The sequence below is a fragment of the Phacochoerus africanus genome, chromosome 9, assembly GCF_016906955.1.
Source record: "Phacochoerus africanus isolate WHEZ1 chromosome 9, ROS_Pafr_v1, whole genome shotgun sequence".
Lineage (NCBI taxonomy): Eukaryota > Metazoa > Chordata > Mammalia > Artiodactyla > Suidae > Phacochoerus > Phacochoerus africanus.
In genome coordinates, this window is record NC_062552.1 from 101,131,572 (window position 1) to 101,158,121 (window position 26,550).

Genomic DNA, 26,550 nt, shown 5'->3' on the forward strand with positions numbered 1-26,550 from the left:
CCGGCTCCTTTGGGATCAGCCTCAGTGGTACAGAGCCACTTTACCCAGGGCATCACGGGAGGGAATAAGGCCAGGCTATTTCCGCTCAGTGCGGGACTTGACCAGTGAGTGTTCACCTCAGCGTTCTGGGCTGGTCAGTGGAGGCGTTGTGGAGTCTGCATTGAAGTTTGACTTCTTCCTCTGCCCAACCTGTTTCCTTCCCATCCGTTAGGCCAACATTTGGCCCACGCCACAAGGTCCCTGATATTTGATCCTGTCCAAAATGCCCACGGAGACATTTGGTCTATGTCCCAAAAGCCCTTGAAATTTAGTACTGGTCCATGGAGCATGTACCAAACACGTTCATGGAAGTTTTGAACGGAACCCAGGTTCAAGGGCCTCTTGGCATGGACCAAATGTCCTATGGATGTTTTGGAGAAGACCAAATGTCCTGCAAGGTCCTGCTCTTTTCACAGGACCGTCTCAGTGTCGACTTCCAGGGAACCCATCCTCTAACAGTTGCCCTTGTCCCTCTTCCAGTTTTTCTGAATATATCCATTTGCATGTACAGTCAACTTAGCGGCAACTACATTTCCCAAAGTACCCTCCCCATCAGGGTTCCAAGTTAGGGTTAGCTATGAGGGACATTTGGAGGCAAAATTCGGAAGGCAGAGGTGAGGCAACAGCCATTTCCACTCTCTGAAAGTTTGGTGCAGGGCCAGGTGCCACTGCAGCGCATATCTATCATTGACACACGCCTTGCCTTGTTAGCTTGCAGACTGGGGCTCCTCCACTCCTCCTAGTTCTCCTTCAGCTCGTCTGTGTCCTGGGCTAAAGGGCATGTGCAGCTCCATGCAGGGCCAGCTGCTTATCCAGAAATTCATCCACGCCACTGTGATTGGAGGTGGAGACAGATTCAGGTTCCAGGTGTCCTTGTGGATTCCAGGGTGTCCTTCCTCTTCCTTGCTTCCATCTTTCCTTCTCAGCTGCTGGTCCTGCTGACCACAGGTCCAACTCCAGACACAGAGGCAACAGGCTTACATAGACTGTTGAATCAGGTCCCATGACTGTGTAAGGTCTAATTCCCATAAAATAGTCCCCCTTTTCTTGAATTCTGTGGTCACTCTTTTTTGTTCCCCTATTGATGACTTCATTTCATCAGCTCTCATTTGTATTGGACTCTTTACCCATAAGATATTAGCATCAACACCCCTGTCTTCCTGTCACGTTTTCTATAAAATTTGTATATTGTCAAGTGTGTTAACATTATATCCTGACCTAAAACTCTAATGAACCTTTCCCTTTTGGTTCATGAGCCATTCTAAAATTTGAAGACCATTAAACAGCAACTGAAATAGCGTATTTTGCATGAGTAAATGAGTGTAAGTCCTGGTGATGGTCAATAGTTTTATTTCTTTCCCTGTATGTCCAAGGGTAGACACTTGTGTCCCTCCAAGGACCGTACTTTTAGCCCCAAGTTCAAATAGATTTTCTTACTCTGTGCAACCATTTGCTCAAATGCATCTTATCTCTTACGTTGTTTCTTTCTTTCCTTTTTTGTTTTGTTTTGTTTTGTTATTTTAGGGCTATACCCACGGCATATGGAGGTTCCCAGGCTAGGGGTCCAATCAGAGCTGTAGCCGCCAGTCTGCACCACAGCCACAGCAATGAAGGATCCGAACCACATTGCAACCTACACCACAGCTCATGGCAATGCTGGATCCTTAACCCCCTGAGCAAGGCCAGGGATCGAACCCTCGTCCTCGTGGATGCTAGTCAGGTTTGTTAGCTGCTCAGCCACTATGGGAACTCCTTATTTTGTTTCATTTTTGGACCATGACTTTCTCATTTAGCAGTTTGTTTTCCCCAGGGTTTTTGATCGTTTCCTTTTTTCTCTTTAGGCGAAGAAAGATGGGTCTTTGCCATCCTGCCCCAATTTTATCATCCAAATTTTCACTTCTTTTATGTGTTTCTTGGATCCATTAGATTCTCCTAGAAGTCCTTCTCCTTGGGACTCCCTGACATTTTGTTGGACACCAGTTTCTCTTGAGGCTTGCTGAACAGCCTCTGGGTTAATTCCATCATTTCTTGTATTCTCACATTATCCTGGTATTCCCTTGATGGTCAGTCCACTTTTGCTGGAGAACACTCTCATTTAGTTTATCCATGAGGCGTGCACAAGAAGGAAATATCTAGTGTAGTTGACCCTGGAACAACATGAGGATTAGAGGCACCAACCCTCTCTGTGGTTGAAAATCTACATATAACTTCATAGCCAGCCCCTGACCTCCAAGAAATCAACCAACAATTGCGTAGTACTGTAATATGTATTCAGTGAAAGATACTTGTGTTTGGAGTTCCCATCATGGTGCAGTGGTTAACGAATCCAACTAGGAGCCATAAGGTTGTGGGCTCGATCCCTGGCCTTGCTCAGTGGGTTAAGGATCTGGCGTTGCCGTGAGCTGTGGTGTAAGTCGCAGACATGGCTTGGATCTGGTGTTGCTGTGGCTGTGGCTGTGGCTGGCAGCTATAGCTCTGATTGGACCCCTGGCCTGGGAACCTCCATATGCCGAGGGTCGTGGCCCTAAAATGACAAAAGCCAAAAAAAAAAAAAAAAAAAGCACTTATCTGTGTTTAAGTGGACCTGTGCAGTTCAAACCCGGGTCGTTCAAGCGTCAGCTGTACCTATGTGAGGATTTAACTGTGTGACTTGGACAAGTGTCCAGCTTCCTTGTACTTCAATTTCCTCAACTACAACATGGGGATTCTGTCACCTACCTCCTGGGATCACTGTGGGATTATATGTAATAACATTGCTAGAGTGCCTGCTCCTTGGTGCTGAGCAAATTTTGGTTTATTTCCCTAATTAAGCCACTTTTTGGCTAAGATCTTAAAATGCTCCCATTGCCTGTGGAAGAGCGTCCAATTTTTTTTTTTAACATGGCCCGAGGCCCTCCCTCCATAATTGGATCCCAATTGACCTTTTCAAATTTATTTCCTATTACGCCCTTCATATACTGTGTGCCTTGCCAAACTCTCCCCCCAGCACCTTTGTCTTCCAGCCATGGGACCTTGACTCTGCCCCCTCTGCCTAGAAAGCCTTTCCCATAATGTCTGTGTGTCTAAACCCATTTCCCTTGTCAAGCGCTCCCTCCACTGTGCATCATTCCCCGATTTCCAGTATAAGCAAGTGGGCATTCTCCTTTGGCCTGAACTGGATATTAGAGCTGTTATGGCCACACACTTGGCTGGCTGCCGGTGAACGGACCAAACCCTCTCAATGCTTCTTTACAGCTGGGGCAGCCACAGTGGTGAATGATCCTTTTTTTTTTTTGCAGGCTGGGCAGAATCCAAGATGCCTCTAGGCAACATTTTCAGAGCCAAAAAACTACTGCTTCCTTCCTCTCTCCTGCCAGAGCAGCTCTCCTCCCCCACAAACCATCCCTCCCCACCTTCACCCCATGGAAGTGTCAACTTTACTTTTATGGAAATCATCTATGGGGTGAGGTCTTATGGCCACTGGGAAAGTGCTCTGCCATCACACATCTCTTCCACTGGGATTTGACTCCACCAAAACAGTGGTTTCCCTGAAAGAAAAGGGCTTGGGTGGAAGAGGCTCCATAGAGTAGGGGAGTACCTGAGACAGTTTTTTCTTTATTTTACCACTTAGCTCTTAGGTATGATGGAGCCCAGTTGGTCCTCAGCAGGGCAGGAGGCTGGGAAGAGGGTGGAAGGGAAGGTGATGTGGCCTCTGAATATAGGGTTCTGCCCATCCCATTCGTGTGCCATACTCTCTCCTGACCCAGGTAAGACCCTGGACAGCGCCTTGAAATTCTACCTTTGAGGGAACCACAGAGAAAGGGAAATCCTTTAACCCATTCAGCCATTTCTGCTGGGTGAAATTCCTGGCCATTTCTGTTTCATTTCAGGGTAGGCATGGGGGGCAGAGAAGAAGAAGGGTGGCCCAAGCTGGGGCTTATCCCAAGCCCTACACTTCAGAGCCAGGCCAGACCCAGTCCCCATCTCCCGGATTGATGCAGAGGTGCAGAAGCTTGGAGTTGTATATTTCTGAGCAGACACTGCAGCCTATTAAAGTTTGAATTCCGTCTGGTGGTCACATCCTGGACCGGCTGCCCCATGGCAGACAAAGCTCCTTTTGTAGCCAGTGGGACCCAGGGAAGGGGGAAGCTGAGTTCTCAATGTGGCCAACCAACTTCCAGCTTATACCAATTAATTTCTCCCTGGACCTTTCCAAAACAGAACTTTGCTAAGGTGGAGCTGTGGGAGCTGGCTGAGGCCTGGCAGTGTCCACAGGCCCACATTCTCCTTGTCCTTGGCCAGATCCAACTCAGGGGCAACAGTCTTGAGATGCCAGCCTTCTGATCAGGCTTTTGCACTATCTATCTTATCCTGGAGGAAGGCTGTCCAAGGGGCCCACCCATACCTGCATCAAGGACCACAGTTTCTAGTAGCTGAAAGTGTCCTCAGAGATAGCAAACCCAACCTTATTTGACAAGGCATGGCGTGTGTGGATGGTGGATCTCTGTTGTCTACAGAGATAGTGCCTGGGCTGGGACTAGACACCAGGTTTCTCTACTCCACAACAAGAGGCCCCTTTGGCTTATGCCATGCATGACTTTTCTTCTGGAAATGTTTATGTTTCAACAAAAGGACAAAAGGCAGTGAACTCTAAAGAAGCATCTGATGATGGTGGAAGCTAAAATGAAGCAATTGGCCTATAGGCCAGGGCTGTCCTGTTTCTCTCTTGCATCTCACTATGGACCACGATCTGGAGACCCAGGCAGCTGTGGTGTAATCCTAGTAGAGTCCAAAGGCCTGAGAACCAGGGGAGCCAGTGTTGTAAATCCCAGTCTAGGGGCAGGAAGAGACCACATCAAGAGGTGCCTAGCAGCTCACATGGGCAGGCAGGAAGGAAAAGGGGCAGATTCCTCTTTCCTCTGCCTTTTGTTCTACTCCAGCTGGCGTTTGGATGCCCATCCACAGTGGGGAGAGCCACCTGCTTTACTGATTCAAATGCTAATCTCACAGACACACCCAGAAATACTGTTTAACTAGCTCTGGGGCACCTCCATCCCAATGTTCTTGCTTTTTACCAGAGTCATAAGTTTGCTTTTTTTTTTTCTTTTTAACCTGACTCTCAAATTTGAAGAGGAGTCAACTATAGCTCTTCACCCCTCTATACAGAGTAGGGCTTCTCAGGGAGTTCCTGTTGTAGCTCAGAGGTAATGAACCCTACATTGCCGTGAGCTGTGGTGCAGGTCGCAGATGCGGCTCAGATCCTGCATCGCTGTGGCTGTGGCTGTGGCCAGCAGCTGCAGCTCCCATTCGACCCCTAGCCTGGGAACTTCTGTATGCCATGGGTGTGGCAAAAAAAAAAAAAAAGTAGGATTTCCCAGTGACTGTGTGGGTGGGAGCAAAATCAAGGAACACTTATGTGATGCAATTAGTTTCAGACAAATACTCCTGGAAAGTTAAACACCAGCCAGTTGTTCTCTGGCTATGACAGCAAAGGGAGACTAACCTGATAAATCTTTTCAGGGGCTTATGCACATTGTGTGATAATATAACCAAGTCGTTTAGAAGACAGTGGAGCCAGATACAGACTTGGGTTCAAATCTCAGCTCTGCTGTGACTTACTGGCTCTGTGACCTGCGGACAATTACTTAGCCAATTTGGGCACCAGTTTTCCCATCTGCAAATTGGGGATAATGTGAGGGTTTTTTTTAGGAGAATTACGTGACTTCATCTATGTGAAGTACCTAGAACAGTGTCTCAGTAGATGTTCGCTGTTATTAGAGGAGTTAAATGAAAATAAGAAACGTTTGCTGAGCGTTTGAATGAGGGACTGTGGATGCCAGGAGCTTTGGGAGATACAGGTTAAAGAAGACTAAGGTATGGGCCCTGCTCTTGAGGAGCTTTCGGTCCATAAGAAAAGAGAAGAGGGAGTTCCCGTTGTGGTGCAGCAGAAACGAATCCGACTGGTGTCCACGAGGATGTGGGTTTGATCCCTGGCCTTGCTCAGTGGGTCGGGGATCTGGTGCTGCTGTGAACTGTGGTGTAGGTCACAGATTCAGCTTGAATCTGGTGTGGCTGTGGCTGTGGCATCGGCTGGCAGCTGCAGCTCTGATTTGACCCCTAGCCTGGGAACCTCCATATGCCTTGGGAGCGGCCCTAGAAAAGGCAAAAAGACAAAAAGACAAAAAAAAAGAGAGAGAGAGAGAGTACACTAGCAAACAGAAGGAATGCCATGCCAGTGAGACCAGTAGTAACAACTGGGTGTTGAGAAAGAGGATTGGGTTACAGAAGGGGAAGAACAGAAATCAGGTCAGAACCTGAGCATTCTGAGATCGCAGAGATGGGAAAATTACTGGAGTAATTTGGGGCAGTTAGAAAGTGAAAGTTTTTTGGGTTAGAGGCCTGGTGTGTGTGTGTGGGGGTGTGCGCGTGCACACCACTCACAAAAAAGAAAACCTCCCGCTTTTTTAAGAAAAGAGAGAAAGGAACATTTTTAACAGCTCCGTGTAACCTCTTTTCCACTAGGCAGCTTCAAGAATTCATTAGCACATTGGCTATGGCACCTTTGTTTCAGCAACCCCAGCCCCCAGGACATCTGGGGGAATCCTGAGAAGGCAGCTTTGCCTGTCAGAGAGAAAAGGAGCCAAGTAGAGAATTCCAAGTCAGGGCAGAGCTGGAAACCTATCCCTAAAGGAGTGGACTGAGGACCCAACCTCCTGCCACCAGGAAGAATATGGCTCAGGGGCTGTTTACATGGGGCCTGATTTGTGTAAAAATTTATACCGTGGTTGTTTTCTTTCTTTCTTTTGCCTTTTTAGGGCTGAACTTGCAGCATTTGGAGGTTCCCATGGGGTCAAAACTAGGGGTTGAATTGGAGCTGCTGCCACCGGCCCATACTGCAGCCACAGCAATGCCAGATCCAAGCTGCGCCTGCGACCTACACCACAACTCCCAGCAACGCCGGATCCTTAACCCACTGAGCAAGGCCAGGGGATCGAACCTGCATCCTCATGGATACCAATTGGGTTCGTTAACCACTGAGTCATGACAGCAACTCCCTGTGGTTGTTTTCTTAAGTAATAACTAAGGTGAGGAAAGGGGACCTCAACCTGATTTAGAATCTCTTCACTCAGTTACTTTGAGCCTTTGTAGTAAGACCTCAGCTATTGAAACCAAAGAAAGATAAGTTGTTCTAAAGTGTTAAAACTTAGGTACCCAAACTTTAATCATATGATTCGTGTACAGGATAACTTGACCCACACTAAGTAGGCCCAGACTACTATGTGTTTTGCCTTTTTTTCTTTTGGCTGCACCCGCAGCATACGGAAGTTTCTGGGCCACGGATGGAATCCAAGCCACAGCTGCAACCTATACTACAGCTGTGGCAACGCTAGATCCATCACCTACTGTGCTGGGCTGGGGATGGAATCCACAGCACCACAGGGACAATGCTGGATCCTAACCCTCACCAACCCAGAATTCTATATCCAGGGAACTCACCCTTCAAAACGAAAAAGAAATGAAGGCTTTTTCAGAGAAACAAAAACTGAGGGCAAATACTTCCAGTAGAGCAACCCTGTAAGAAATGTTAAAAGAAGTTCTTCAGAGAGAAGGCAAAGGATGTGTGATCAAATTACATTAAAAAAAGCAAAAGCACCAGAGAAGGAATTAAAGATGTAAAATAAAATTTTATTTTTCTTCTTATTCCTTAGTCTAAACTATAACTGGGTGACTGTGGCATATGGATAAGTAAAATTAATGATAGCAATGTTATAAGGGATGGGAGGAGAAATTGGGAAATATTCTGTTGTAAGTATCCTGTACTACATGTGAAGTACAATAGTGTTATTTGAAGGTGAACTTAAATTAGTAGTAATTGTATATTGTAAACTCTAGGGCAACCATTAAAATTCTTTTAAAAATTCAATGAATTTTTATTATATTCATAGCTGTTCAACCACCATCACAAAAATTTTTTAAAAAGAAGCATGATTGATATGCTAACAGAATAAATAAAATGGAATCATAAAACACTCAGCTAAACACTTGGTGAAAACAGGAGAAAAGGGAAGAGAAAAAGAGAGATCAAGTGTAACAAGTAGAAAACAGTTATAAGCATGGTAGATTTAATCCAATTATATGAATAATCATGTTAAATATCAATGCTATAAGTATAAATATTAAAAGACAGGTTGTCAGAGTGAATTCAAAAGACAGAAAAATAAAACAAGACCCACTATATATTGTTTATAAACAACTTAAATATCTTGACTCTGGTAAGTTAAAAGTAAAGAGTTGGAGAAAGATATACTGTGCCAACGTTAATCAAAGAAAGCTGGAATAGCTACATTAATTTCAGGTACAGCTGACATCAGAACAACAACAACAACAACAATACATATCAGGAATAAAGAGAAGGACTGATTAAGGAGTCAATTGTCCAAGAATCTAGAACAATCCATGATGTGTATGCCTCTAAAAACGGAACATCAAAATACATGCTGCAAAACTGATAGAAATGCAAGGAGAAATAGATGAAGTCACCATTGTATTGGAGACTTTACCACTTTTCTTTCAGTAACTAATAGATCAAGCGGAGAAAATATCAGTGAGGATAGAGTTTACCTGAATAGCACTACCAACCAACTTGATTTAGTTGACATTTATAAAACACTCAATCTAACCACAGCAGAACATGCATTCTTCTCAAGCTTACGTGGCACATTCACCAAGACAGACCACATTCTGAGCCATAAAATACACTTTAATACATTTAACAGAATATAAATCATATAAAGTATGTTCTCAGATCACAATGGAATTAAAGTAGAAATCAATAATAGAATGATAGCTGGAAAATCCACAAACATTTGGAGATTAAATGACACACTTTAACTAGCATATAGGCCAAAGAAATCTCAAGAGAAATTTAAAAGTATTTGAACTAGGAATTCCCTTCTTGGCTCAGTGGTTAAAGAACCTGACTAGAATCCATGAGGATGAGAGTTTGATCCCTGGCCTTGCTCAGTGGGTTAAGGATCTGGCATGCCATGAGCTATGCTGTAGTTTGCTGATGTGGCTCAGCTCCCACACTGCTGTGGCTGTGGCATAGGCCGGCAGCTGTAGTTCTGATTTGACCCCTAGCCTGGGAACTTTCATATGCCATGGGTGTGGCCCTAAGAAGCAAAAAAAAAAAAAAGTACATGAACTAAATGAAAATAGAAATACTACTTATTAAAATGTGTGTGGTGCAGTTAAAGTTGTGCTTAGAGGGCAATTTATAGCATTAAATGCAACAGAGAAAATCAAGGAACTCATAAACTAGTTCCTTGAGGAGATCATAAAATTGACAAACCTCTAGCCAGGTTAAACAAGAAAAAAAGAGAGAAGACATAAATTATCAGTATTAGAAATGAAAAAGGTGTCATCTCAACTGATCCATGGACATTAAAAAGATAATAAAGGAGCACTGTGAATAATGGTATGCTCACAAATCTGATAACTTTGATAACATGGATCAAGTCCTTAAAGACACAAACTACCAAAATTCACATAATGAGAAATAGGTAGTGTGAATAGGTATTTATCTATTAAAGAAGAAAGCACTAGGTTCAGATGATGAACTCTACCAAACATTCAAGGAAGAATTGATATTACTTTTTATAATCTCTGCCAGGAAATTCACATGGTGAAAATATTTCCTAACTCATTCTGTGAGGCCAACATTACCCAAATACCAAAAGCAGAAAAGACATTATAAGAAAGGACAATGCGAGCCTGTTATGTTTCATGCACATAAATGTAAAAAATCCTCAGCAAAGTATTAGTAATTCAAATCCAACATTTATAAAAAGATTTATACAGCATAAGCAAGTGGGATTTATTCCAGGTTTGTAAGATTGATTCAACTTTCCAAAATCAGTCCACGTAATCCATCACATCAATAAGCTAAAGAAGAAAAATTATACCATCATATCTACTGATACAGAAAAACATTTGACAAAATCCAACATTGATTCACGATAAAAACCTCTTAGAAAAATAGGAATAGAAGGACACTCCCTCAACTTGATAAAGAACATCTACACAAAACCTACAACTAACATTATGATCGATGGTGAGAAATTTTATGCTTTTCCCCTAAAAGCAGGAACAAGGCAAGGGTAACCTCTGTCACCACTCTTTTCAACATTGTACTGGGAATCCTAGCTAACACAATAAGACAAGAAAAGGAAATAAAATTTATACATACTAGGAAGAAATAAAAATGTCTTTTTTTCACAGAAGGCATGATTGCCTATGTAGAAAGCTCAAAGAATTAACAAAAAAAATCCCAACTCCTGCAACTACTATAGAAAGATTGAAGGCTGTAAGGTTAATATACAAAAGTCAATTGCTTTTCTATATACCAGCAATAAACAGTCAAAAAATTTTTTTTTGTTTTTATAGGGCCGTACCTTCGGCATATGGAGGTTCCCAGGCTAGGGGTCAAATCAAAGCTGTAGCCGCCGGCCTACGCCAGAGCCACAGCAATGTGGGATCCGAGCCGCATCAGCGACCTACACCACAGCTCATGGCAACACCGGATCCTTAACCCACTGAGTGAGGCCAGAGATGGAACCCACAAACCCATGGTTCCTAGTTGGATTCGTGCACGGATTGGAAGACTCCATATGTTAAGATGTCAATTACTCCTAACTTGATCTATAGATTTGATATAATCCAGTCAAAATCCCAGAACTACCATGTATATATCAGCAAGTTCTAAAGTTTATATGTAAAAGCAAAAGACCTAGAATAGTCAGCACAGTTCTGAAGAAGAATAAAATCGGAGGGCTGATCAACCTGATTTTAGGACTTATTATAAAGCTACAGTAATCCAGATTGTCATACTGATCAAAGAATACATGCAATGGAACAAAACAGAGATCCCAGAAATAGCATCACACAAATACAGTCAAATTTTATCTTTGACAAAGGAGCAAAGGTTATTAAATGAAGAAAGAGTAGTCTTTTCAACAAATGATGCTGAAACAATTGGATGTCTATACGCAAAAAAAAAAAGAATCTCAACACAGGTCTTACATATTTCACAAAAATGAGCTCAAAATGGATCACAGACCTAAATATGAAATGCAAAACCATAAAGCTTCTGGAAGAAAACAGGAGAAAATCTAGGTGACACTGAGTTTGGCAACAAGATAAGAAAACAATCAACAATTTGGAGATAGAGAGACAGCTAGTTGGTTTGATTTGGTCTTTTGAATGGATAAGATGGGAAAGGGTGTGTGTGTGTGTGTGTGTGTGTGTGTGTTGGGGCTGGGAGGACAGAGAAGCAGAGAAGGTTGGTTTGCAGAGAAAGGAGAAAAAAACTGACCCTCAGAGAGAAGTGCAGATGAAACATGTTGGCAGAGACACTGCTGGGGTTCCTGGTGGTTTTTCAGTCCTTTGGCTTCTATCCCTTGAAAAGCCTTGTTATGGCTTCCATGGACACTCTAGGATTCTTCTAGGAAGCTTTCCTTTTTTTTTTTTTTTTTTTTTTTTGCCTGAGCAAGTTCAAGGTGGTTTCCACTAAGACTCAGAGCCCTACCTGAAAATCTTTATGTAGACCTGTGCCCCAAGCACCTCTGTCTCCCTCAGATCGACAGAGGATTAGGTTTATACGGATGATTGTATTTCTCCTGGAGATCCAAATATAAAACCCTTTCTGAAGCTTTCCAAGAAAGCGTGGCATGGCTGAAATTTGGTTCTCTGCAACGGATAAACCATGTATGTGTGACTGGTCTTGTACCTTAGCTAGGTACTAGAGCCTGGATTCCAGATTTGTGCCTTTTTTTTTTTTTTTTGTCATTTCTTGGGCTGCTCCCGTGGCATATGGAGGTTCCCAGGCTAGGGGTCGAATTGGAGCTGTAGCTGCCAGCCTACGCCAGAGCCACAGCAACGCAGGATCCGAGCCGCATCTGAGACCTACACCACAGCTCACGGCAACGCCGGATCGTTAACCCACTGAGCAAGGCCAGGGACCGAACCTGCAACCTCATGGTTCCTAGTTGGATTCGTTAACCACTGCGCCATGACGGGAACTCCCGATTTGTGCCTTTTAAACTTTCCAATCACCTCCTGTCTTCTCTTCTCATTCTTTCTAAGTTTAGCCATACTCTGTGCCAAGCATTATAGCTATTCTTGCTGCAGATAAGGTAGTTTGGCAAATAGGTTACGGGATTGCAACGAACAGAAGAAAGACAGATAGAGCCAGAGGCAAAGTTCAAGTCTGGACTTTGGTGAGTAAGCCTGAGCCCAGTTTCTTTCCTTTTTTTTTTTTGTCTTTTTGCCATTTCTTGGACAGCTCCCGAGGCACATGGAGGTTCCCAGGCTAGGGGTTTAATCGGAGCTGTAGCCACTGGCCTACGCCAGAGCCACAGCAACACTAGATCTGAGCTGCGTCTGCGACCCACACCACAGCTCACGGCAATGCCGGATTCTTAACCCACTGAGCAAGGGCAGGGATCGAACCCGCAACCTCATGGTTCCTAGTCGGATTCGTTAACCACTGCGCCACGACGGGAACTCCTCTTTCCTTTCTTTCTTTCTTTCTTTCTTGCTTGCTTTTTAGGGCCACACACATGGCATATGGAATTTCCCAGGCTAGGGGTGGAATCGGAGCTATAGCTGCCGGCCTATACCACAGCCACAGCAACATGGGATCTGAGCTGTGTCTGCGACCCATACTGGATCCCAGGCCAGTTGAGTGAGGCCAGGGATTGAACCCACATCCTCATGGATACTAGTTGGATTTGTTTCTGCTGTGCCACAATAGGAACTCCAGCCTGAGCCCAGTTTCTGGTCATCTTTCAGCTTTACATGGTTCAATAGTTTGATATTATCAGTTCGGACAGAGATGACAAGGCCCACGGAAGCCCTGTCCAATAGCTATACGGTGTAAGCCATAATGTAATTTAAAATTTACTACTGGTAAGATTTTAAAAAGCAAAAAGAATAATAGGACAACCCAATATATCTCAGGTGTTGTCCTTTCAATATATATTCAATATAAAAATTATTCATGAGCCACGTTACATTCTTTTTTGGAGTGCTAAGTCAAAACTTAGTGTGGCTTTCTCAGTTTGTACTAGCCACATTTCAAGTGCTCGATTGTCACATGTATGGGATAGTACAGTTGCTAGCCTGGAATTAGGTTAGGCCATTAGTGTCAAAATTGGCTTAAATAAGACAGAACTACATTTTCTCTTATATAAATGTTCAAGTAGGCATTGAGGGCTATCTGAGATGGCACTGCGGTTATATTTAGCTCAAGCTCCTTCTATCTTGGTGCTCTGCCCTGCAATGACATCTTTTACAAATCCCTTAATAGTCCAGTGTGACTGCTTTGGCTCCAGCCAGAGCATCTACATTCCAGCCAGCAGAAAGGGGAAAAGGAAGATGAAGGAAGCACCACCCTCTTTTAATGGTGCTTCCAAGGAGTTACACACATATTATTTTGATTTATATGCCATTGGCCAGAATTTAGTCACATGGCCCTAACTAGCTACAAGGAAGGCTGAGAAATATAGTTTATATTTTAGGTGACCATGGGACCATCTAAAATTTGGAGTGGTTGTAGTTCTGTGACTAAGGAAGAAAAAGAGAAAAGATAATTGGGAATCAACCATAGTGTTGGTCTTGGGCCAATGGACACTAAGAAATGTAGATTAGAATGATAAACCAGAAAGCCAGTTTATGAGGGGATTATGAGATGGTAATTGCAAGCGAGGGGGGTGTGCCTGGGTCTGCTGATGTTGCAATATCTTCCCAGTAGGATAATCTAAATGGTTGGAAGATTAATGGATCAGGCTATGATGGCCTGATTGACCCCTTTCCATTTAAGGGTATGCTGACCTGCCAAGTGAACTAAAACATTCCTTCTAACCCAAGCATCTCTCCGGGATGATGCTGGAGACATTTGGACAAACTCTTGCCCTTCAACGTTCCTCTATCTGAACTTCATGGGGGCACCATCCTTTCCTCCTCAGTGTTTTATACATTACAGCTCTTCTTACATTTTTTGCATTTTAGGCATTTGGAAGAGATTCTGAAGAGACATTAGTTCCTTGTTGTAGGCTTTCGAAATGCTGCAGCATTCACTTACTGGACAAGCCTCTATGGAGTACCTATTGTGTGTCAGGTGTTGCATTATGCTGAGAGTGAATAAGAACCTAATTTCTTTTCTTACAGTGATCATAATATCTAAAGAATTTAAAAAGTGTTGTTGGGCAAGGGCTTGAAAAGTGAATAGGTGTACACTGAGAACCAGGACTGAAAAGGCATCTGTGATACTGTGATTTATATTAAGGAAAATATATTTGGTCTTTGTCCTGTTCCTGGCACTGGGCTCCTAAAACCCTTGGAATTTCCTAAGTGATGAGAATGACAAAGGTGTTTTTGTTATGTTAATGAGGTGACTTTTGGGTGAACCCAAGGATGGGGGCTGGTTGCCAGGAGAACCAACCTTGCGACTGGAGGGCTGGAACTTTCTGCCCTACTCCCTGAGCTCCTGGGAAAGGAGAGGGGCTGGAGGTTGAATCAGTCAACCAATGGCCAATGACTTGATCAACCATATCTATGAAATGAAGCCTCCATAAACACCCAAAAGGAAGAGGTTTGGACAGCTTCTAGGTTGGTGAACACGTGGAGATGTGGGGAGAATGGTGCACCTGCACAGGGCATGGAAGCTCTTTGTTCCTTCCCTCAAACCTTGCCCTATGCATCTCTTCTATTTGGCTGTTCCCGAGTTACATCTTTTTATAAAAAGTCAGTAATCTAGTGAGTAAGTGGTTTCCTGGATTCTGTGAGTCACTCCAGCAAATTAATGGAATCTGAGGAGGGGGGTCATGAGAACCTCTGATCCATAGCCAGTCAATCCAAAGCACATGTAACAGTCTGGGCTTGGGACGGGTATCCTGAAACAGAGGGCTGATGTGGGACTGAGCTCTTGACCTGCGGACTCTCATGCCATGTCAGAACTGAGTGGAACTGTAGGTTCAGTTCAGCTGGTTATTGTCAGTATGGGGGACCCCCTCCCCGCTCCACCCCCACCAATACACACATTGTTATTCACTGCAGAAAATGCAGCATTCTCAGGTGGAAGAGAGAGCACACGCAAAGGTTTAGCAACATCAAGGCACAAGACCGGTTAGGGAGAAGGAAGAATCTGGGTGGGGTTTGAGGGGAGAAGGTGCTGGAAGGGTGCTACAGTGGACACTGTGGTGGCCTCCTCCACATCCATATACTTTTGGTAACTACCCCATTTTCCTTGGGTGGCCACCCTCTGTACACTTCCAATGTACTCGGGAGGAAGTTGACTCCACCCTATCCCTAAGGGTGGGGCAAATTGCCTCAATACGGACGCATCAGCAAAATCCCTTCTTGCCTGAGAATGAGCAAGTGACCCAGTTCTGACCTAAGGCTTTGCTGGCAGCTTTAGGAAAAGAAGCTCTCTCTCTTTCTCCTTCTACATGGCATGGAGTGTGGGTATGAAACCAGGAATTACTGCAGCCATTTTATCACCATGAGAGAAGTCTGCCCAAGGTTAAATACAACACTATGGATGGCAGAGAGGACATCCAGAGGAGGCGGGGGTGTTGATGACATGTTGAGCTATTAAGTCACTACCCTGAAACCCACTCTACTCTTAAGCCTTAGGCAAGTTTGGGCTATGGTGTGAGGGACCTTGGGGCTTAGCTTTTATTCTGGTGGCAGAGGCAAACGGTGGAAGGTTTCCAAGCAGGGGAAGGAGCTGATTGGACCTGAGTTCTAGGAAACTGCCTCAGGGAGCTGAGTGCGAAGAGCCTGGACCAACTTCTGAATGAGAACCTGAGCCAAGACAGGAGAGGGGGACAGTGTGAGAGTCACTCAAGTGACAGAAGCAGACTGACTGGATAAGAAGGCTTGAGGACAAGGGTGTGTTTGGGGAGGACTCTAGAACTCTTAGCCTGACCATACACATGGAGAAGCTCTCTCTTCCTCCTTTTGCCTCCATCACCGTACCCCCATGAAATCATTTCTGCCACTTTTTCTTTTTCCTTTTTTTTTTTTGTGGATTCATGTCTCTGATTACAGTTTCTCATGGGCATGCCTGGTCCTCTAGAGCAGGGACCATGCCTCCTCATCTTCACATCCCCAGGGACTAGCCAGGCACACAGCTGGCACTTGGTTAATGCTGAATTGGATGGAATTGATAGCAGACCGGTTCTTGCTGAGCTAGGAGTTAGCTGCACCCTCCTCTTGCCCCTAGGGCTTAGTCATCTCTTTCGTAAGTAGCCTCCAAAAGCTGCAGCCACGATATTCAGCTTCCTTGTTGTTGGCAGGTGCTGGCAGCCAGCGTGCCAGAACGCTGGGGAAGCAGCCACCAGGGAGAGCTAGGGTGGTTAGGGTGGTGAGAGAGAGCTGAGTGCTCCAGACTTATACACATTCACGAGAGGCATGTGTGCTCCCTGGGAGATCTGTAACAACACCTCCTCTCCAGGAAGCAGAAACCAGGCCTCCTGCTTTTCCTTTTTCTCACCTGTTGTGTCTTGTGGCCAGAAGTACATTCATTGGCTTTCCATGCTTCTAAAACAAATCAGTTTCAGGACCACACCCATCCAAGTTACCCCAGGCTTGCTCCCTGAAAGCATTAACCCCTTACCATCTCACCAAGCCTAAAATGCTAGAATTCCACTTCATAGAAATATTAACTCTTTACCTCCTTTCAGAAGAGGGATTTTTTTTTTGGGGGGGGGGGCTGCACCTGCAGCATATAGAATTTCCCAGGCTAGGGGTGAATGGCAGCTGCAGCTGCTGGCCTGCACCACAGCCACAGCAACAAGGGATCTGAGCCGCCTGCATCTGTGACCCACACCACAGCTCCCAGCAGCGCCGGATCCTTAACCCGCAGAGCGCAGTCAGGGATCGAACCTATGTCCTCATGGTTACTCATCGGGTTCGTTCCTGCTGAGCCATGATGTGAACTCCAGAAGAGGGATCTTGGTTTTCCTGAATATCTGCTCCCCAGTATCTCCCCCTCTGCTAATAGTTCATCCCATTGGAGGTTGACTGTATTTTGGGAAGGTCATAGGCTCTGCAGCTCGGGGGGGACGTTATATCACCATTTTGCTCATTTTGCAGGACCACTTCCTTATTCCTTTTATGTCAGCTTCTGATGGGTTTTTGAGATGCCCCTTGTTCTTTCAGCCCTCGAGTTTTCCTCATCACCTCTCCAAGATTTCAAGTTTTTCCCCTGGTCTCTTTCGCCATGGAAAGTCCCGGCCCCCTGCGAGCCTGTGCTTCTCAGGGCTCTGAAATCCAGCTCTCATCTGCCCCAATGTTTTGTTGTTTTCCCTGTCGCTATGGCAGGGGTTAAGACATGCCAGGGAAGGCGGGCGGAAGGGAGAAAGTGAGCAGGGAAAAAAGCAGGACGACGATGGGAGACAGCCTGATGGGAGGGTGTCAGAGGAGGAAACAGAGAAATAGGCAGAGGGCATCAAGGACGGAAGAGGGATTCCTGGTTTTGTTTTGTTCTATTTTGGTTTTGGTTTTTTGTTTGGGCTTGTTTCCGGAGGTGAGGAGACATACATTTATTGCTGAAATCTGCCCCCAATGCAGTTGCAGCAGAAGAAATACTCTCCCATAGCCAGTAATCCAGAGGCTGGGGCTAATAGGAAAAACTCTCAAAAGAGCTTCCAGTTATTCTCAGTTCACTTTATGGACAACCCTGCTGGGTCAGTGTGACAATGCGACCCAGTACCACCCCGAGACCCAGGCCAGAACGCTTGCTTCCAGAGCCCATGGGAGCATGTTTCCCTAGTCCTGGGTGGCCAGAGCAGCCAGGGGCCAAGGGAGAGCCACTTGGGGCACAGGCAGTGGCCCAAATTCGGAACATACAGGTGGCCAAGACCCTGAACTGAGGGTTGAGCAAAAGGGAGACAGGCCCTGACCCCAGGCTGTCCATCCCTGTGCTTCCACCTTCTGATCTGAGGAGCCTGAGCATTCTAAAGTTGACCTTGGCCTTCCAGAATGTTAGGAAGGTAAGTCTGTAAAGGTCGAGGGAGAGGACGTATTTTATTCAAGTCGTTAGCTTGCTGAATCGCTTTTAGATAGTTCACATGCGGTCTGTCTTTGAATTCTTGCCCCAGTCCTCCAAACTTGTGAGGGAACAGAGCTTTATCTGGTATGGATGCCTCTATTTCCAGCTGTGCCTCTGGATCTCGTTTCCTTCATGTCCCAGGCCTCCTCTGGCAAATGCCTTTGTTCAAAGGCTCCATACGATGTGAATCTGTTACTAAGCTTGCCTTAGTTACAGTGAGGGCAGCAGTAATGGAACGGTGGCCAGTTTCTGCTCCCTCTCTCTTTTTTTGGGGGGGTTGTCTAGCTCAGAACCCCCTTTCTGGGTTTGGGAAATATCCTGCATATACACACTTTTATGTGCCTTGGTAGGGAACAGAGGTCCTAAGCCAGGAGGGATGATGAAAATGCTAGGAACTTGCTACGGTGGACACCACCAGTCAGTCATCTCTCCTGATATCTATTCTCTCCTTCTTTAGTAAGAGAAACCCCCATTTTTTTTTTAGCTGGGCACATGGCCACCTGTATTAAAGACCACATTTCCCAGACTCTCTTTTATGTTCTATTTGACCAAATGATGGTTTCAACCATTGAGATATGAGCAGAGTGTGTGATGAAGTCGTAGTTAGGGAAGAGGTCATCCTTTTTGTGCCTTTTGCTTTCCTGATGGTTGGGATGTGGACCTGATGGTAGATGCTCAAGCAGCCATATTGGTCCATAAGGCAGCATGCGAAGGCAGAGTTGAAGGAGCTTCAGAGCATTGTGCATGCATTCTTTGCCTTCAACTTTTTTACACTGGGAGAAATAAATTGCTGTTTTATTTTGTGGTTTGTATAAAACCACAGGTATTTTGAATTCTCTATCATGTGGTGTGGACTCCAAGCCTGAATAATGCCTTTGTCTTCCCACTCTCTCTTGCAGCTAGGGTGCAGCATGTGACCAGGCTCTACCAGGGCAGCCTCAGCAGGAACCCTGAATTCCTGCAGTAGGGGTTGCACCCAGGGTCTAGTGCTGAGGGTGGGGGCAAGCAGGATGAAGTGCCTAGTAGTTGGTGGTGGCAGTAGGTCCTCATTAGGCCAGTGATTTTGGGTACCATTCTTGGCTGCATGGTCTCAAACCTGGTCTGCCAGGCTACCTGATGATTCCGTAAGTTATCCAATATCTTGTCAATAAGTCCCCTTTCTGCTCACATCTGCCAGAATTGGTCAGTAACCCACAGTTGAAATACTTTTCAACAATAAGATATCACCAAGATGGTTCCCTTTTGCCATTAAATGACTTAAACTCAAACTAACCATGAGGCATGCATGAATTCCATCTAATAAAAGAATTTTCCAACACCTCTGTTTCTTTCTTTCTTTCTTTTTTTTAATGTATATAGAAACGACTTCTTCTCTTGCCAAAACACCTCTGTTTCTAAAAGAGGCTTCTGGTGGCAGCAGAACAAGGCTCTTTGGAATCTTTGGTGTCTCTTGTCTCAGGAATATGTGCCACCTACTAGTTGAAGCTATGCTATTTGGGGCGGATACCAGAAAGCAAAATTAAATAAGAATTTAATTAAATTTAATATGAAATTAAATTAGACATATTCAAAGGGCAGCGGCACCTCACTTATCCAGAGGCGATGTATACAGCGACCTCAGTTATTTGGAACACTGTCAGGAACCAGAAAAGAAGCAAAAATAAACAAAACCCTCAAATGGGTAAGAAAACAACCACTCTCGAAACAAAACAAAAGACTGTTCACAGCCAAAATAAATGTCGTAGGATTCATCCCCTGTAGTGTATGTATTTACTTGCAGTCCAGCCATTTAGAACTCCCTCCAGGGTCCATTTACTCTGTGTAGACACAGAGCAAGTGACACATGATAACGGGGATGAATCAAAAAAACACAATGTTCAGCAGGCCAATAACCCAACCAGTATCCATGAGGATGCAGGTTCAATCCCTGGCCTTGCTCAATGGGTTAAGGGTCTGGCATAGCCATAAGCTGCGGCGAAGGCGCAGGTGCAGCTCGGGTGCGTTGCTGTGGCTATTTGACCCCTTGCCCGGGAACTACCATATGCTGCATGTGTGGCCCTAAAAAGACAAAATAAATAAACAAATAGGTAAATAAATCATCAAAACTACAATGTCCAACAAAAGGAACTAGTCACCCCATCATACTTGAGTAGGATTTAATTCCTATGATGTTCAAGAACAGGCAAAATGAATTACATTGTTGGGAGCCACATTCCCACGTGATAAAACAATAAAGAAAAGCGAAGACACGTGCACTGGTGTAGTAGTTAATGAGGAAAGAGGGGGCTCGGAAGGCACTGTACTGCCTTCTCTTACCATGGTGGGCCTAACCTTATCCACTTGATTTATATTCTTTTTTTTGTATTTTTAATTTTTTTATTAATGATTTTTATTTTTTCCATGATAGTTGGTTTACAGTGTTCGGTCAATTTCTACTGTATAGCAAAGTGACCCAGTCACGCATATATATAAAATATATACAAAATATGGAACACTTCACGAGTTTTTGTGTCATCCTTGCGCAAGGGCCATGCTAATCTTCTCTGTATGATTCCAATTTTAGTATATATGCTGCTGGAGCGAGCAAGCACGGATTTATATTTTTTAAGTTGTCCGTGTGTGTTTTATTCACATATGTGATGTATTTCACCAAGATTTATTTTTTTTTTCTTTTTAGGACCACACCTGTGGCATATGGAAGTTTCCAGGCTAGGGGTCGAATCAGAGCTGCAGCTGCCGGCCTATGCCACAGCCACAGCAACTCAGGATCTGAGCTGTGTCTGTGACCTACACCACAGCTCACAGCAATGGGCTGGGGCCAGAGATCGAACCTGCATCTTCACGGATATGAGTCAGGTTCATTACCACTGAGCCACAGTGGGAACTCTCAAAGATTTTTTTTTTTTCAAGAAGGAAGGAAATATCAGCAAGAGTCGGGTTCTGTCCAATTTACTGAAGAAGGCACGATAGCACTGAATAACTTTAAAGCATTTCCATCAATAACTATTAAAATAAGTTTGCGTCCCTTGGAGGGCCAAGCTTCGGTGATCTGGAAAACTCATCTAAGCCACAGCAACACCCGATCTTAGCCTCATCTTGGACCTACCTGCAGCTTTTGGCAATGCCGTGTCTTTAACCCACTCAACAAGGCCAGGGGTTGAACCTGAATCCTCACAGACACTATGTCAGACTCTTAACCCGTTGAGCCACAATGGGAACTCCCCAACTCTTTGCAAATGAGTTTCTGGATTTTTGTATTGGCTGAGGAAGAAAAAAGAGGGCAGCCTTATTGGGAGCTCCTTAATGGTACAGAGGACCTATGCCAACCTGCTCCAAGTCTGTATTTTGGCCTCCTTCCCTCTGGCTGTCACCCCATGGACATCACCCGGGAGTCTGTTACACAGGCAGACTCTCAGGGACCACCCTAGACCAACCGAATCAGAATCTGAACACACTCCCCTGGGGCTCCTGCTGCGTATTGAAGTGTGAGAAGCCCTGTTCAGGTCCAGATCGTGACTAAAGGAGTTCCTGTTGTGCCTCGGCAGTAATGAACCCAACTAGGACCCATGAGGATGAGGGTTCGATCCCTGGCCTCGCTCAGTGGGTTAAGGATCTGGCGTTACTATGGGCTGTGGTGTAGGTCACAGACTCGGCTTGGATCCCGCGTTGCTGTGACTGTGGCATAGGCTGGCAGCTGCAGCTCTGATAATTTAAAAAAAAAAAAAACATGACCAGGGACCAGATACTCAGCTCTTTAGAATTTTAGGGAAACCAGCTCTTTGAACAGTGCCAGCGTGGACCCTCCTTGTACTGATTCCCATGCTGCAGTAAATAGTGTTCAGAAAAACTCAGCTTCCTTCATTCAATTAATATTCGGCCAAATCATATGAAAGCACCATTCAAAAATGGTTGCATATTGTCAGTTTGATATGACCTAGCTCCTAGTATTTATTGAGCTCCTACGTGCCAGGCATGATGCTAGGTATTAGGGAAATACCTTCTGGCAATGGTCCCTTCCCTCATAGAGCTTGCAGTCCACTGGGAGAGATGCTCATCAATTTAAAAAAATTCCACACAAATCAATGTAAAATCATAGTCCCTTCGTGCTGGTGACACGGTGGAGGTCCCTGGTGCATGCACTGTCATGAGTTGATGTGTTTCAGGGAGGGGGTGGGAAGCGAAATCTGAAGGGTGAACAGGAGGTGAGAGTGAAGAGAGTGCAGACTCAGGGGAAGCGAATTCCCGGCCAAGGGCTCAGCAGGTGCCAGGACCTTCTGCAGACAAGTCAGAGAGAGGCAGAGAGCCCACCCTGACTGCAGGACCCAGGTGGCCAGGTCTGCAGTGTCTTCTCTCTCAGGGATCTTGCCAGCAAGGTAGTCGAGTTTGTCCACAGCAGCTCCCCAGGGCTTCTGCTTCTCCTGCAGCTTCTGTGTTTAAAGAAGCTACCAGTGCTTTCTCTCCCCCATGGGAAGGGACTGGCAGACCACGGTTTAATGCTCTCGCTAGTCAAATTGACTCACTCACATCTGTGTGGCCTGCTTTTGATCTTTCTTGTTTGAATAACCTTTGGTGGCCTCGGGGATCTCCTTTCAGTTCCCTGAATGCCTGCCAAGTTCTCTCCTGCTGCTAGGACTTTGCACATGCTGTTCCCTCTGCCTGGAGCACTGTCTGGGCAGCTGGCCTGCCTCCCTCCACTCCAAACAACTGACTTACTCCCAGTCATTGTCAGCACCCATCCAGGGAGTCTTTTTGCCCCTACCTCCAAACCTGGTGCTGTTTCCACAACCCCCTGCATGCAGACATGTCAAGGACCCATCACCCCCAGCACCAAGTCTGATATGACTCATCTGTCCTCTTCAGCGCCCAGCTCAAGGCATAGTAGGTGCTCAGTACTCACTTGTTGAATAAATAAACGAAGCATTGTCTTCAACGTGATGTACAGCTGTGGCGGACACTGTGGGTTGGCTTACTCAACTGCCATGTCTTCATTTCTTTCTTTCTTCCTTGCCTGCCTCAAGTCTATAGGCTGGTTTGCTTTCCCAGGCTCCCTCATACATAAAGTGACCATGGGACATGGTCATGCCAATAAGATATCTGCCGGGAATTTGGGGGACATTTTTTTTCCTTGTTTATAAAAGGAACTCACGGCTGGTGAGTTTCTTCCTGCCTGGAATTGGGCTGTGATGCTTGGAGCTGTGGTAGCCATATTATAACCACGAGGGAAAGGGCAGTAGCATCAAAGAAACAAGAGTCTGAAAGTTGCTGAGCCACAGAACCAGAACCAGTGGCCTCCTATCTCTAGATTTCTTCTTCTTTGAGGAAAATGAAGGCCTGTTTAGTCCATTGTTAGATGGATTTTATTTTATTTGCAATTGAGAGCATGCCTGACAAAATCTATGTCCATGCTACCACCAGGGGTGTAGGGAGAAGAGGAAAACAGTGTGTGTGTTGGGGGGATGTGCTCTTTAGTTTCTTAGAGAAGGAAGTTAACATTTGTTGAGTGCTGATAAGTCCCTGGTTATTACACTAGTTCCCTCATAGATATAACGTTTAACCTCACTGTCCAAGTAGACGCATATCCTGTCATTACACAGACCCGGCAACGATGGCCCAAGACCTGCAGGAATCTCCTAAGCTGGCATTGGTAGAGCTGGGATGGGGTCATCTCTCTCTGCTCCATCCCACTGCTGCCCTGAAGAGAGGGTGCTGGCCAAGGGATATGGCAGTGGGGGCAGTGTTGGGGGGAGTGTCTCTCATCTAGACCGCCCCTAAATTGACGAGGATTCTTTCAGCTCAACATCCTTTGTGTCAAGCAGCTGCACTGGCTTTATAGACGCCAATCCACTGTAGTTAGAGCAGTTTTGTGGTAGAGATTGTCCTACATCACTAATCATCACTAATTTTAAAACTGGCCACTGTCACGGCCAGGAACGTCCTCAGAGAAACATGTCCTTTGCCTGTAGCTCAGGCATTTTACTCAGCAGGGCTTGTGTCTTGGAGGCCCCTGGGGACTGAGCAGATGGTCCCCACTGCTTCCCTTTCTCTGTCCTCATAAGCACCACCCTTCTTCCCTACTCTCAGCGTCTCGTGCTTTCCTACTTTCTCAGTGTCTCCTCCCGAGGAAAACAAACAAACAGACTTACAAACAGAGTTGCATCTGAATGTGTTCCTTCTTTCAGGCCCCTCTTTTCCTACTGTCCACCCCTGGTAGCTGGGCAGAGTGTCCCTGAGAAGCACTGCAGCCCAGGCCCAGGACGTCAGAACCAATCCTGGTCTTTGGTTGGGGTGCACAACAGTCTTCTTGTTTGCTTCTACCCTGGGGCTTGCAACATTGTGCCAGGATCTGTGCTAACAGCCACGGGACTTTAGCATTATGAACCCCTATGGGAATTGAGGCTCTGACCCAAGTCATACAGGGAGGACTCAAACCCAGGCCTGTTGACCTTAAATCTAGTATTCTCAGTAAGGGTGTTTCTTTTCTTTTCTATTTTAAGGCTGCACCTGCAGCATATGGAAGTTCCTGGGCTAGGGGTTGAATGGTAGCTGCAGCTGCTGGGCTATCCCATAGCTATAGCAATGCCAGATCTGAGCCTCATCTGCAGCTTGCAGCAACGCTGACTCCTTAACCTACTGAGTGAGGCTGGGGATTGAACCACATCCTCATGGATACTAGTCGGGTTCTTAACTTGCTGAGCCAGAACAGGCACTCCATTAAGTGTGTTTCTTACCTCCTGCCTCAACTCTCTTCTTTCTGCTTTCTACTCCCCATCACCCCTCCCTGGGAGCCTGAAGATTCCTCATTAAGGAGTTTATTCCTTGAGGCTGAAAGCATTTTGATTTTCAAGAGTTTTCATTAAAATGCAAAAGTCCCTGGGAAGAAAACTCTCCAAAACCTTTCTTTTATAGCATTAGAGTAGGACGAGTGTAATGGACAAGTCCCAAGGGAGAACAATGAGGGTAGGACACGGGATGGATGGGGAGAAGGGGGCAGAATGAAAGTGTCTAATTGGCTCAGGGTCCCTTTCCCCTGGAGCCTTGATGAGCCCAGGGTTACCTTTCTATCCGAGTCCCAGGGGCTCTAAAGCTGATCATTTCCAGCGAACTACTTAGGGAGGCCAGTGATCTTGAGGGCAATTTCATCTCCTACTAGCAATCTCCTGTGGCTTCCAGGAGCCTGGAGCTTGGAATGCTTCAAGGAGAGGTCGCGCTGAAGGGTGTCCTAACTAGGAGACCCAAGTTCTGTGGCTCAGAGAGCTGGGGTCCTTGCAAGGTGAGTCTGAGTGTGTGGTGTTTGCCTATGTGTGTGGGAGGAAGGGTTCAAATGCGACCAGCAGACCTGGCCCCTGGGTTGTCATGGCAACCTCTCCTTGGACCAGTCTCCTGTTGATCCGGGTGTTTCTAAAGGCAAGCCTTCCTGGCTGGCAGCGCTGATTAAACCTGGACTGAAAGCCCATCCAGATAAAGAGACCTTTGCATTTCTGGCTTTGACACCCCAGACTTCCAGGACTGAACTTCAAGAATCAATATTTTTATTTCTGGCTCGGGGCGGACGTCTCTCTGCTGACCTGCAGGCATACACCTGCCCCTTGAACCTGAAGGCAGATGACAAACAAATGTCCCCTGAACTCAGAACCTTCCCCAGACACCCTTTCACTGTCTCCCTCCCCCCTGCTACTTTGGTACTGGATCCACTGCTCTCTTCTGCATTTTCAGAAAATAGGATGCAGGTTATCCTAGCAAGATTGGAGGAGTAGTTCATCAACATGCCAGGCATGATGATAGCCCTTTACACGCCTCATTTATGCTCACTCTGGTCACAGAAGGTGCAGACAAGGACTCATTTTACACATGGGGGCACTGACGTCCAGGGAGAGTAAGTGGCTTGCCTGGGGTCATGGAGCCAGGCCGTAATAGAGCTTGGATCGGAGCCCAGCTTGTCCGATTGTCAAGCCCAGGCTGGAACTGCCTGCGTCCTGCCTCTCAGTCTCAGGCTTGAGAGCACACAGCCTGGGAGCACCGATCACGGTGAGATGTATAAATATAAATGCGGCGCAGCATAGAGGGCCCTCCCCGTCACTGCCGTGCCATGGCCTGCCGAGAAAACCGACGTGTCTAAGTGTAAGAGGACCCCTCCCAGGGTGAGATCCGGAAGAAATAGCAACCTGCCTCCTAAACAGTTTGTGTTTGGTTTAAAATAGCAGCGCAGTGATTTCCAGGCTTTTCAGACTTGCAGCACTCTGTTGTTTTTGGTTGGTTATTGGTTTTCTTATTTTTTTAAATTTCATTTTGTTTTTAATTTTCCCGCAAAAAGCCCTTCTAGAATATCAAATCCAGGAGCTTTTTTTTTGTTTGTTTTTGTTTTTTTTTTGTTTTGTTTTTTTCTGAATTGGCATCAGTCATGAGACACAAAAGAA

The 26,550-nt window shown here is 45.6% G+C and overlaps 1 non-coding gene and 1 pseudogene across 1 annotated transcript; both read right to left on the minus strand.

The window, feature by feature from the left end:
- Window positions 1-26,550, minus strand: part of LOC125136753 (glutamine synthetase-like) — a 53,772-nt pseudogene that overhangs the window by 17,845 nt on the left and 9,377 nt on the right.
- On the minus strand, window positions 20,617-20,723 carry LOC125137076 (U6 spliceosomal RNA). Its single transcript, XR_007137382.1, has one exon. It is a non-coding gene; the product is annotated as a U6 spliceosomal RNA (small nuclear RNA).